We start from the raw sequence: 13,288 nt of genomic DNA, 5'->3' as shown, positions 1-13,288 counted from the left end.
GACTTTGAATAATTGTGGATCCTTCTTCAGGGTGTCTTCTTTCACCAGGTAGTTCTGACCTCTGATGATGTTGATCGTAATCAGCTTCAATTTGCTGATAGTTTTGGAAGTGAGCAGATTTCCTTTGCTTGAGTTTACAACATGGAACTCAGTCTGACATGTGGATCTATGGGAGGATTTGAAAGCTGCCCTTGCATTGGAGCATACAGTTGCATCCATCCAAACAGAGGTGGAGTAGAAGTGACAGTTCAGTCTGTCAATCATGGGACGTTTAATCTCAGGGTTGTGAGTTTGAGTGCTATTTAGATTTTCCCTATTTTTCGGCTTCAGTAGCAGAGAGTACAAGGAGTGTTTGAAATGAAATTCAACAACAGTATGAGAAAGTCTCACTTTCATTCGGGACTCTTAACTCTCTGCAGCATCTCGCTGTGAAAGATTGAACTTTATCTCATTTCTTTTTCAGCTGGGAGTCAGTGCAGCTCAGTGGGACTTCTGGCTGTCTCCCACCTCACAATTCATCAGTGCTGAGAAAGCAATGGGAAATATTGCTCATGGCTGAGTAAGCAGAGGACACCGATTTAAGGTGATTGGGAAAAGAACCAAAGGCAACATGAGGAAAAACCTTTTTTTACGCAGCGAGTGGTTAAGATCTGATATGTACTGCCTGAGAGTGTGACGGAGGAAGGTTCAACCATAGCTTTCAAAAGGATATATGATAATTATCTGACGAGAAAAAAAAATCAGGTTTTCATGGAATACATGACGATGTGGCATGAGCTGAGTTGCTTGTGCAGAGAGGCAGCACAAGCACGATGAGCTGAAACCTCCTTTTGTGCTGTAAGTATTCTGTGATCTATGATTCTATACAAAGTGAAACCAACACTCACATCTGAGAAACTGACAGGTACAGTGTAAACCCCACACTAACAAACCAGCAAATGCCAGGGACAGATTAAAACAACAGGCCTAGACAAGAAACTGACAGATACTGTGTGAAACCCAAAAATCATTTCGCAGGATTTGGCAGGTAATGTGTAAAAACCTCTCTTCCATATCCATACTGCAAGGTACAAAGAAAAGTAGGTACAAAACCAGGCTCATACATGGAAGACTGAGAGATAAAAAGCAAAACACAGACTCACCTACAAGAGACAGACCATTACAGAGAATAAAACACACTCACTTAGAGGAGGTGCAGATTAAAAGCACATGCATGTAACAGAAATTGATAGGGATAGAATCAAACCCTTTCTCACACATGACACGAAAATTGGTGGTGTCGTAAATATTAGATTACAGGACGATATAGATCGTCTGAGGCATAGAATATAAGAGCAGGGCGTTATGATGGAGCTGTATAAAATGCTAGTTAGGCCACAGATGGAGTACTGTGTACTGTTCTGGGCACCACATGATAGGAAGGATGTGATTGCCCTGGAGAGGGTGCAGAGGAGATTCACCAGGATGTTGCCTGGACTGGGGAATTTCAGCTATGAAGAGAGACTGAAAAATCGAGGGTTGTTTTCCTTAGAGCAGAGAAGGCTGAGGGGAGAGCTATACAGAATTATGAAGGGCATTGATAGTTTAGATAGGAAGAAAGTATTTCCATTAGCAAAGGGGTTAATAACCAGGGGGCGTAGATTTAAGGTAAGGGGCAGGAGGCTTAGAGGGGATTTGAGGAAAAAATTTTACCCAGAGGGTGGTTGGAATCTGGAACACACTGCCTGAAGGGGTGGTAGAGGCAGGAACCCTCACAACATTTTAGAAGTATTTAGATGAGCACTTGAAATGCCATAGCATACAAGGCTACGGGCCAAGTGCTGGATAATGGGAAATGGAATAGTTAGGTGCTTGATGGCTGGCACAGACACGATGGGCCGAAGGGCCTGTTTCTGTGCTGTATAACTCTATGACTCTATATCAGAAACTGATAGAATTGGACAAAAGCTGATGCTCACATACAAGTTGTTGAAAGATAGGTGGTGAAACTCACATCGCAATAGCAGAAACAAACAGTCACAGATCAAAAATTGAAACATACAGAGTAAAAACCCACATTGTCACACCAGAAATTCACGGTTACGAAGAGAAGCTGACTCTCTCCTCCCAGGCACTGACAGGTACAAAAGAAAACACGCACGAACATTCCAGGAAATGAAAGGCTGCATTTGCTGACAATGCCACCACTAGGTGGCGCTGCATCAGCACATGTGCAAAAGCAGCCTGTTCAAATAAAACGTCCCAGTCAGCGACGTTCTGGCAGCTGCCAGGACTAAAGATGGCGCTGCTCAAATAATCACACAAAGGCAATGTAAAGCAAAACAAAGGCCATGTGTTTACATGGCAGCAGGGAATGGCCAGAGAGATCAGGCGGGGGAGAATGTCCGGAGAGAGCGGGGAGCAGGAGGAGAGCACACCCACCGCCACCACCGTCTTCGGCCGCTCCCTCCCCACTTCCCCCACGCTCTCTACTTGCTTCCCCCACACTCTCTCCCCGCTTCCCCCACGCTCTCTACTTGCTTCCCACCCCTCTCCCCGCCCTCTCCCCTCACTTCCCCCGCTATGTCCCCCCACCCTCTCCAACCCCCACTTCCCCCGCCCTCTCCTTCTGTTAAGCTATTCCGTGACCTTGTCCTATCAATACCTTCTCCTTTGTTATCTTTTGCCCCACCCGCACTTTACTTGCTTAAAATCCTTTACATTTCTTATATCTGCCAGTTCTGAAGAAGGTTCACTGACCTGAAATGTTAACTCTGCTTCTCTCTCCACAGATGCTGCCAGACCTGCTCAGTTTTTCCAGCACTTTCTGTTTTTATCATCGATTTTCTTCTTTTTTACTTTGCTGATGTCTTTGAATAATTGTGGATCCTTCTTCAGGGTGTCTTCTTTCACCAGGTCGTTCTGACCTCTGATGATGTTGATCGTAATCAGCTTCAATTTGCTGATAGTTTTGGAACTGAGCAGATTTCCTTTGCTTGATTCTACAACATGGAACTCAGTCTGACATGTGGACCCATGGGAGGATTTAAAAGTAACTTGGATGATCCCTAGTGGATCCCTAGTGGAGGAGTATCTGATCCATGGGAACCCAGGTTCAATCCCGGGCTTCAGCAATTCTGCTTCCTTACGCGTCCCTTGCCTTGGTTCTGATTTTCCAGTTGCACAATTTACTTTGAAATTATTTACCAAGCACCAGTGGATTGAATTTGAGAAACAACACAGAGTTATTTACAGCACAGAACGTGGTCCTTTGGCCCATCATGTCCATGCTGGCTCTCCTTGGAGCAATCTAGTCAGTTCCACTCACCAGCTCGATCCCTTTCCTCCTGCAAGTTTCTTTCCTTCAAGTATCCATCCAATTTCCCTTTCAAATCATTGATTGTCTCTGCTTCCACCACACTCGTGGGCCAAGTCATTACCACCCACAACAGAAAAAAGTTCCACCTCATCAAGGATGCGAAATATTTATATCTTCTATATTTAGCTTATTCTCTATTTCTATGAGAATAGACTGGCAGTCAACATGAAAAGGAACCCAAAAATCTTTGAGCAGCATGTAAATGATAAGTGGGTAGTAAGAGGTAGAGTGCGGCCGATTAGGGACAAAGAGGGTAATATATGCTTGGAAGTGCAGGGCAATGTTAATCTACTTAATGAGTATTTTGTATCAGTGATCACTAAGGAAGTGGAATTGGACAAAATATCAGTGGAAGTGAAGAGAGTGGAGGCAATGGAGAGGGTACAAATTGAGAGAGGGAGGTACTAAAAAGGCGGAGCAAAGCGGCACCACAAAGTGCTTCGTGATAATATCCAGGGCATCACTAAACCAGCAATCCGCCGCCTGGCTCGCCGCGGCGGGGTCAAGCGGTTCTCGGGTTTGATCTATGAGGGGACTCGCGGGAATGTGATCAGGGATGCGGTCACCTACACTGAGCACGCCAAGCGCAAGACGGTCACTGCCATGGATGTGGTGTACGTTCTGAAACAGCAGGGCCGCACTCCACGGATTCGGCGGCTGAACAACTCGACCCTTTCCAGCAAACACACAACAAAGGCTCTTCTAAGAGCCACCCACCGCCTCACACAGAGAGAGCAGTGACCTGGAAACGGGAGCTGGGATAGGCTGTTCAGAACTGACTGGAATAAATCTGTGCTGTATTCGGGAATAAAACTGGAATCCCCGAATTTGACATTTCACTTGCAGCAAGGATGTGCAGTGGATTTGATTTTCTAAACGGGCTGTGTAAACAGTGCCTGAGGTTCCACAGTTAGTTATTTCCCCAGTCGACTCATGCCCTCAGTGAAATGCCACACCTTCTTCTTTGGCCTCCTTGTCTCGAGAGACAATGGGTAAGCGCCTGGAGGTGGTCAGTTGTTTGTGGAGCTGTGCCTGGAGTGGCTATAAAGACCAATTCGAGAGTGACAGACTCTTCCACAGGTGCTGCAGATAAAATTGGTTGTCAGGGCTGTTATGCAGTTGGCTCTCCCCTTGCGCTTCTGTCTTTTTTCCTGCCAACTGCTAAGTCTCTTCAACTCGCCGCACTATAGCCCCGCCTTTATGGCTGCCCGCCAGCTCTGGCGATCACTGGCAACTGACTCCCATGACTTGTGATCAATGTCACAGAACTTCATGTCGCATTTGCAGACGTCTTTAAAGTGGAGACATGGATGGCCGGTGGGTCTGATACCAGTGGCGAGCTCTCTGTACAATGTGTCCTTGGGTATCCTGCTATCTTCCATGCAGCTCACATGGCCAAGCCATCTCAGGCGCCGCTGGCTCAGTCGGGCCTATAAGCTGGGGATGTTGGTCACCTCGAGGACTTCTGTGTTAGAGATACGGTCCTGCCACCTGATGCCAAGGATTCTCCTGAAGCAGCGAAAATGGAATGAATTGAGGCGTCGCTCTTGGCTGACATATGTTGTCCAGGCCTCGCTGCTGTAGAGCAAGATACTGAGGACACAGGCTTGATACACTTGGACTTTTGTGTTCCGTGTCAGTGCGCCATTTTCCCACACTCTCTTGGCCAGTCTGGACATAGCAGTGGAAGCCTTTCCCATGCACTTGTTGATTTCTGCATCGAGAGACAGGTTACTGGTGATAGTTGAGCCTAGGTAGGTGAAGTCTTGAACCACTTCCAGAGTGTGGTTGCTGATATTAATGGAGGGAGCATTTCTGACATCCTGTCCCATGATGTTCGTTTTCTTGAGGCTGATGGTTAGGCCACATTCGTTGCAGGCAGTCGCAAACCTGTCGATGAGACTCTGCAGACACTCTTCAGTGTGAGATGTTAATGCAGCATTGTCAGCAAGGAGGAGTTCCCTGATGAGGACTTTCCGTACTTTGGTCTTCGCTCTTAGACAGGCAAGGTTGAACAACCTGCCTCCTGATCATGTGTGGAGGAAAATTCCTTCTTCTGAAGACTTGAATGCATATGAGAGCAGCAGGGAAAAGATGATCCCAAACAGTGTGGGTGCGAACAGTTCCGGATCCAAAACGTTAACTCTGCTTCTCGTTCCACAGATGCTGCCAGACCTGCTGAGTGGTTCCAGCATTTATTGTTTTTATTACATTGGTTTAAATTGTCGACCTGGCAGAAAGTTTGAATTCGCAAAAGGCGCCAACTTCAGTGTCGGAAAGAAGTGATTACTGGAAAATCTATTTAAAGTTGTTCGTAAAATATTTTCCACCAACCTTTAAAAACCTTTGTTTATTCCGCTATTTTCGCCACAAATTCCTGGCGCTATTTTACGCACAGTTTTAACCTGTCATTTTTTTCCCATTTCTTATCTGTAACTGGCGGTAAAAGACTCCATTCAGCAACCTTAAGGGACCAATAACTCGAACTTGGTGTGGAAAGGAATAAATTAGACTATTGGTAATTCCCTTCACACAGGGATCAGGGGGACAGTGAGAAGCCACTGAAATAGTTGCTTAAACATTTTAAATAGATCCTATTCTGTCCTGTTACTGACATGCTGGAATTAGACAGTAATCAGCCCTTTCACAGAGACTGTGGGTGGCTCTGAAAAGAGCCTTTGGGTTATTAGATGACATTTTGGCCGCTTTCCTTTTTCTGGTAGCTCTGAGCGCTGGTTTTCTTGGGCAGCAGCACGGCCTAGATATTAGGCAGCACCCCGCCCTGTGCGATGATCACTCCTCCCAGCAGCATGTTGAGCTCCTCGTCGTTGCGGACGGCCAGCTGCAGGTGTCTGGGGATGATGCGGGTCTTCTTGTTGTCCCGGGCCGCGTTACCGGCCAGCTCGAGGATTTCAGCGGTCAGATACTCGAGCACAGCAGCCAGATAGACCGGGGCTCCCGCACCCACACGCTCAGCATAGTTACCTTTTCTCAGGAGCCTGTGAACACGGCCCACCGGGAACTGCAGTCCAGCCCGGGAGGAGCGAGACTTGGCCTTGGACCGAGAGTTCCCGCTTGTCTTTCCTCTTCCAGACATTTCCACAATCTCACAAATACTTTCACAAATAATGGATAACTACCTCAGCATTAAGCATCCACATGGGGTAGACAGGATGGTCAAGCAGTCTGAAATGGTGCATTCAGATCACAACGCTCTCTGGAGGGGTTGGTTTAAATCCCACTTCTGACAAGTTGTGCTTTGACATGACTACAGGCATTTGGGAGCAGTGGTGAAAAACACAGAGCATGAAAGAATTTTGACAAGCAAAATCAAAACGAATTCAAAGATATTTCTTCAATACATGGGAGTAAGAGGCAACAGAGGAAAAAGTAGGGCCCATCAAAGAACTAAAAAGTAACCTATGTGTCAGGGTTGAAGATGTTGGTATGTTTGTTAATGAATACTTTACTGTCTTCACAAATGAGGGGGTGATGCAGACATTATAATTAAGGAGAAGGAGTGTGAAGCATTGGACATGATAAACTGAGGGGGAGAAGAAGTATAAATGGGATGAACATCCTTGAAAGTGGATAAATCATCAGGGCCGGATGAAATGTACCCCAGGCTGTTAAAAGAAGCCAGTGAGGAAATAGTGGAAGGTCTGACCATCAGTTTCCAATCCCTCACTGGATACAGGTGTGATGTCAGAGGATTGGAGGTCTCTGCAATAAAAACAAAATTCTGCAGATGCTGCAAATCTGAAATAAAAACTATTAGTGCTGGAAATACACAGCAGGTCTGGCAGCATCTGTGGAGAGAGAAACAAAGTTAACATATCTGTTCTGATGAAAAGTCACTGACCTGAAATGTTAACTTTGCTTCTCTCTCCACAGATGCTGCCAGATCTGCTGTGTATTTGCAGTACATTTTGTTTTTATTGCTAACATTGCACCATTGTTGAAAAAGGAAGCAAGACCGAATAATTAAAGGCCAGTCAGCCTAACCTCAATAGTGGGTGAATTATTGGAATTAATTCTGAGAGACAGGATAAACTGTCACTTAGAAAGGCTCAGATTAATCAAGTATCATCAGCATGGATTTGTTAAGGGAAGCTCCTGTCTGACTATCTTGAGTGAATTTTTTGAAGAAGTAACAATGAGGATTGTGAGGGTAGTGCAGTTGATGTGGCCTACATGGATTTTAGCAAGACTTTTGACAAGGTCCCACATGACAAACCGGTTAAAAAAAATAAAAGCACATGGGATCCAGGGGAATGTAGCAAGCTGGACATAAAATAGACTCGGTGTCAGGAAGCAAAAAGGAATTGGGTACGGGTGTTTGTGCAACTCGAGGTCTGTTTCAAGTGGTGTTCCACAGGGCTCAGAACTAGGTTCCCTGCTTTTTGTGGTATAAATTAATGATTTGGACATGAATGTAGAGGGCATAATCAAGACGATTGCAGATGACATGAAAATTGTCCGTGTTGTTGATAGCGAGGAGGATAGCTGTACACTGCAGGAAGAAATCAATAGACTGGTCAGGTGGGGAGAATAGTGGCAAATGGAATTCAAATTGGACAAGTGTGAGCTGATGCATTTGGGAGGTCAAAAAAGGCAAAGGAATACAGAATTAATGGGAGAACACTGAACGGTGTAGAGGAAGTGAGGGACGTTGGAGCGAATGTCCACAGATCCCTGAAGGTAGCAGGACAGGTCAAAAAGGTGGTTCAGCAGGTATATGGAATCCTTTCCTTTATTAGCTGAGGTATAGAATATAAGGGTGATCTGGGTGTCCTTGTCAATAAGTCACTGAAAGCTAACATGCAGGTGCAGCAAGCAATTAGGAAAGCTCAAAGTATGTTAGCCTTTATCGCAAGAGGATTTGAGTACGGGAGTCGTGAATTCTTGCTTCAATTGTACAGAAACTTGGTTAGACCGCACTTGGAATACAGTTTTTGTCTCCTTACCTTAGGAAGGATATTATTGCCATGGAGGGAGTTCAACGAAGGTTCATCAGACTTCTTCCAGGGATGGTGGGACTGTTGTATGAAGAAAGGTTGGAGAAACTGGGGCTGTATTCTCTAGAGTTTCAAAGAATGGGAGGTGATCTCATTGAAACCTACAAAATACTTAAACGACAGTCAGGGTAGATGCAGCTAAGATCCCTGGTTGGGGAGCCGAGAACCAAGGGAAGGAATTTCAAAATAAGGGAGTAGCCGCTTAGGACAGAGATGAGGAGAAATTTCTTGACTCAGAGGTTTGTGAATCTTTGGAATTCTCTACCCCAGAGGGCTGTGGAAGCTCAGTCATTGAGTATGTTTAAAGCAGAGATTGACAGATTTCTAAATACAAATGACATAAGGGAATATGAGGAAAGTGTGGGAAAAGGGCATTGAAGTGGACGATCAGCCATGATCATATTGAATGGTGGGGCAGGCTCGATGGGCTGAATGGCCGACTCCTGCTCCTATGTTCCTATGTTCCTAACTCCACATGATCAGCGAGGCACAGCCTCAGGCCGACTTGGTGGGTGGTGCAAACAGATATTACGGCTTCTGATCTTCACCAGAACAGAGAGTGAGATGTAACATTGATCATCAATCAGACTGTGAGAGAATACAACAGAATAAAACACATGGAGAGACACTGTGGAATAACAAATAGATTTGATTGGAATGTTGAATTCTGATTGGAATGGATAAAACAGCAGATTAAATTGGGATTCTCATTGATCTGGAACAGAAAAGAGAAACTGATGGAAAGAAGGGAAGAAGAAAGAAAAGAAAGGATGGAGCTGTTCACTTTTTTCAGTTTTTTCACTCACCCATCAAAGCTGGATAAAAAAGTTGCAAATAACAGAGAATTTCACCAGAAAGGGAGATTAAGTGCTGTCGAAACCTTGGATCGAAGGATGCCCCAACAGATCATTTGTTTAACTGTCTCCTCACTGGGGGATTTCAAGCAGTGAGTAATATTATTCTCTACTTTTGTTAAATGAACCCAGAACTGTCACTTGGAGTTAATATCTGTGTTCCGACTCCTGAATTATAAAATTGTGACTTTATCAATATTTTCTGGACACATTTCCAGCTGAAAGAACTAAGAACTCTTTTCTAATTTACACAATACTATATACACACTCTTCAAGCCTCCTAAGCTGGCATCCTTGGTGCTGCTCTCTCTTCTCCCAAACCTCATCTCATTTGTCTGTTACATCATCACTCAGACAGTGGGAGGGGTTGATCCCACTGTCTTCAGCATTAACCCTTTACATCCTTATACTACACTATCTGTCAGAAAAAAATGGAGAGAGGGAACTTCCTTCATTTATCGAAAAACCAGCTGCTCCCAGTTGAAAATCAACTCAAACCCAACAGCGAGAGAGAGAGACTGTCAGAGAACTTCCTGCATCCAGTCCTGACCCTGTCACACTCAGCAGATGCTCACCCAGACCCCACTCTCATCAACACTGAACATTGTTACTGAGACACTTCAAATACTGTTTATAAAAGGCAGGAAAGGTCAAAGTTCACACAGCTGTTTTGAATAGAACAAAGTTTGATATCTCCTCACCGTTTCTCGGTAACCACATGAGACAATGGTTTTCTTATTTGGTTCCTTTGATTTTTCTTGTTCCTGACTGAGAAATATTCCAAACCTCAGATCAACCCTCCCACTTGTGTCGTGTCCCAGTCTCAGTTACAAGCAACACATAATGACACACACACTTTGAAACATACAACACGGTCACACTTTCCTTCAGTGAGATTAAGGTCGAGCTTTTTTTCCAGGTTGAATGCAACTGTGAACAAATTTGTATCAAAGAAGTTGCCTTTGAAATATCAGCACTGAATTTCCGGACGAGGAGGAAGAGCCATTCCAAACTCACATCCTTCACAAAGGCTGTCTTCTCCTGTGAATGAAATTCATCATGAAATTTGAATTCTCAGTTAAAGTTCACAAGACACAGACATAAATGTTGATACGGAAACTTCTCAAGCATATTGCAAATATGAAATAAAGCTCCGCTGGGAATCGAACCCAGGATCTCCTGTTGACAAGACAGGTGCTTTAACCAACTAAGCTACAGAGCCAGATCACAAGTGCTGCTGCAATTGAAATCTGAGGTGGTTACTATTTATTCTCATCCCACTTCTCCACAGGTCACAACAAAAATTTTAACTTTTCCCACTTACTGATACAGTCAATCATCTGCTCTATTTTTCCCAGAATAGAAGACACTTAATGAACAACAAAATTATCAGTTTCTGATAGAACAAGTTTTAACTAATCATGAAGTAAAGCATAAACACACAGGTGGAAATTTTAAAAGTTCCCTTTTTACCTTAACCAACATTTAAAGTCCCTTTCTTACCTCAGCTGAACACACGCACACACACATACTGAAAAAAAGGGACTTTTCTATACAATTCAGGGCTCTGTTAAAGACAATAAAAAACACTTGGACTGATTACTTGCTCATTTCTGAAGAAAACAGCAGATGAGATATGTTGTTCCAAAATTGACATACAGTCTAATTTCCGAGTACATGTACACAGGTCACTCGGTTCTTTTAGAAGAGTTTATTTAGAGGCGGGGTTGAGAATTAATTTTAGCAGGCTTTCTTCAAAGACAGAATATGAGACGAATTGACACAGTGAACTCCTCAGAGTCTTTTCAAGATTTGCTACAAAACAAGGCGGGTTGCGGTCTTCTCTCATTCCTTGACACTACTTCTGGCTAACTTTATCAGCTGCTCACTCCAGAAGCTAAAACACAATGACTGCTACAAACAAAAGCTTGCGATTTTTCTGCCCTCTTTGGTGCGCGCTGCTGCTGCCGGGCTTGTCCAATTAAGAGGCACGACTGACTTCTCTGTCCACATTTCCCCGTTACCAGGGCTTCTGTTCTACATTTAACTTGAGTCGTGACAACTTGTCAACATAGTTGTCAAATTAATACTTTCAGTGCCCTCTTGAAAAAGAACTGGTCTTACATTTATTCAGTTTGATTATAATTTCCTCAACAAAATAAAATTCACAAAAAAAAAGTTCGAAGTCCCTTCCATAACATCATGTACTTTCCCTGAGCTACAGGTTATTGCAAGTCTCTCTGGCTGTGTTTTTTTCTGTTGATTTTGCACTCAGGTTCTTTCTGAATCCATGTGTTTGCAGTTCTTTGTGCGTGAGAGACATGGTGATATGCTTAAAGATTTCCCAACAAATTATTCATATCTCCGTCTTTCTCCGAACTTTGTACAAACACATTAATGTGGGAATCACACACACCAGGCCGTCAAACCTCTCCGCTAAACATTGAAAGGTGACAGTGTTTATTGTGACGGGGTTCCATTTATTCAGACACATCTGGTATAAAGGTAATAGTGATCAAGATGTGATTCACACATGTAATGTATTTGTATATTATGTTCATGAGGTAATGATGTAAATAAACACGTCCTTGCACTTCCCACACTTGGTGTACATTTTCTCTGCTGATGCCCCCTGAATATATCAGAGAAAATGGTGATGAGGATGAGATAAAAGTCCGAAAATATTGGCAGCAAACAGCAGCAGGGACTGCAGTGAACCAGATCAGCCAGCTCCTGGTGAGCTACCTGCTCGGATGGTGGAGGTTTTGGGTGGATTGTGTGAAGCCTGGGCCACAGACTGTCTCCTCAGTTGAATGAGATGCCGCAGGGTCTTAGTGTGCATCCGATTCTAAGTGATATTTTGGGAAAATATGGCTACACCCAAGGGATACATGGCTCGGAACATATGAGAGGGCTCGAGAACCATTCAGTTCATATATTGAAAGAATTGAAATGTTTTTCAGAGCTAATAACATATTGGAATGTGAAGATGAAAATATAGAGGTCAAGACTCAGAATAAAGCAATTCTTGAGGGCAAGAAAGCAATTTTGCTAATGGAAATTAGCCTGGAAGTGTACGACCAGCTAACAAAGCTTCCTGCTCCTATCAAGGCAAAAGATGTGCCATTCAAAACAATCATCACCAAGTTAGAGGAACATTTCAACCCTAAGCCACGAGAGATCACGGCAAGCTAAAAATTTGGAACCAGAAAGCAGAAAAGTAGTGAAACAGTTGGTGAGTACATTGTGACACTGAAGAATTTATCACTGCATTGCAGCTTTGGCACATTCTTAGACAGTACATTATGAGACAGATTTGTGCTTATATTGGTGAATGAGAAAAGATACGAAACACACAGAATCCTACATTTGAGCTAGCGTGTCAGATTGCTCTTTCCATGGAGATAGCATCAAAGAATGCTCGGGAATTTCATCCTGTGCCAGTGATAGTAACACACTTCAGGGGAGCTTAAAAAAAAAAACTGGAAAATGGGCTTTCAAATGGCAGATAAAATTTACACAGAGAATTGTGAAGTGATACAATTTCGGAGGAAGAATAAGGAGAGGCAATATAAATGAAATGTTACAATTCTAAAGTGGGTGCAAGAACAAAGAGACAATGTACACCAATCTTAGAAGGTTTGAAAAGGCTGCTAAGAGAAAACAGGACACTTGGCTTTATTAATAGAGGCATAGAGTAAAAGTAAATAAGTTATGATAAACCTTTATAAAATACTGGGTCTGAATGGCCTACTCCTGAACCTCCACAGAAAGCTTCCATTCCAGGTTTACACACACTTGTCAGGATCATTCTCCATAGATCCCACCACTCCATGCAAGGATATCTCCCTCACGATCAGATCACAGGTCCTTAGTCCTACCACATCCAGTCATGAATGATGGTGGACAGATGAGATGAGGAGGCTCCAAAAACATCCCCATCCTCAATGATGTTGGAGCCAAAGCTGAAGCATTTCTAACAATCTTCTGTCAGAAATTGCTCAGTGGATGATTCATCTCGGCCTCCTGAGGTCCCCAGCATCACAGTTTCCAGTCTT

The 13,288-nt window shown here is 43.7% G+C and overlaps 1 non-coding gene across 1 annotated transcript; it reads right to left on the bottom strand.

Annotated features, from left to right (window-relative positions):
• Positions 1-10,378: 10,378 nt before the first annotated feature.
• On the bottom strand, positions 10,379-10,452 carry trnat-ugu (transfer RNA threonine (anticodon UGU)). The gene has a single exon. It is a non-coding gene; the product is annotated as a tRNA-Thr (tRNA).
• Positions 10,453-13,288: the final 2,836 nt, after the last annotated feature.

Source organism: Heterodontus francisci, unplaced genomic scaffold (assembly GCF_036365525.1).
Source record: "Heterodontus francisci isolate sHetFra1 unplaced genomic scaffold, sHetFra1.hap1 HAP1_SCAFFOLD_43, whole genome shotgun sequence".
NCBI classification, from domain to species: Eukaryota; Metazoa; Chordata; class Chondrichthyes; order Heterodontiformes; family Heterodontidae; genus Heterodontus; species Heterodontus francisci.
This window is presented reverse-complemented; position numbering and strand designations above follow the sequence as displayed.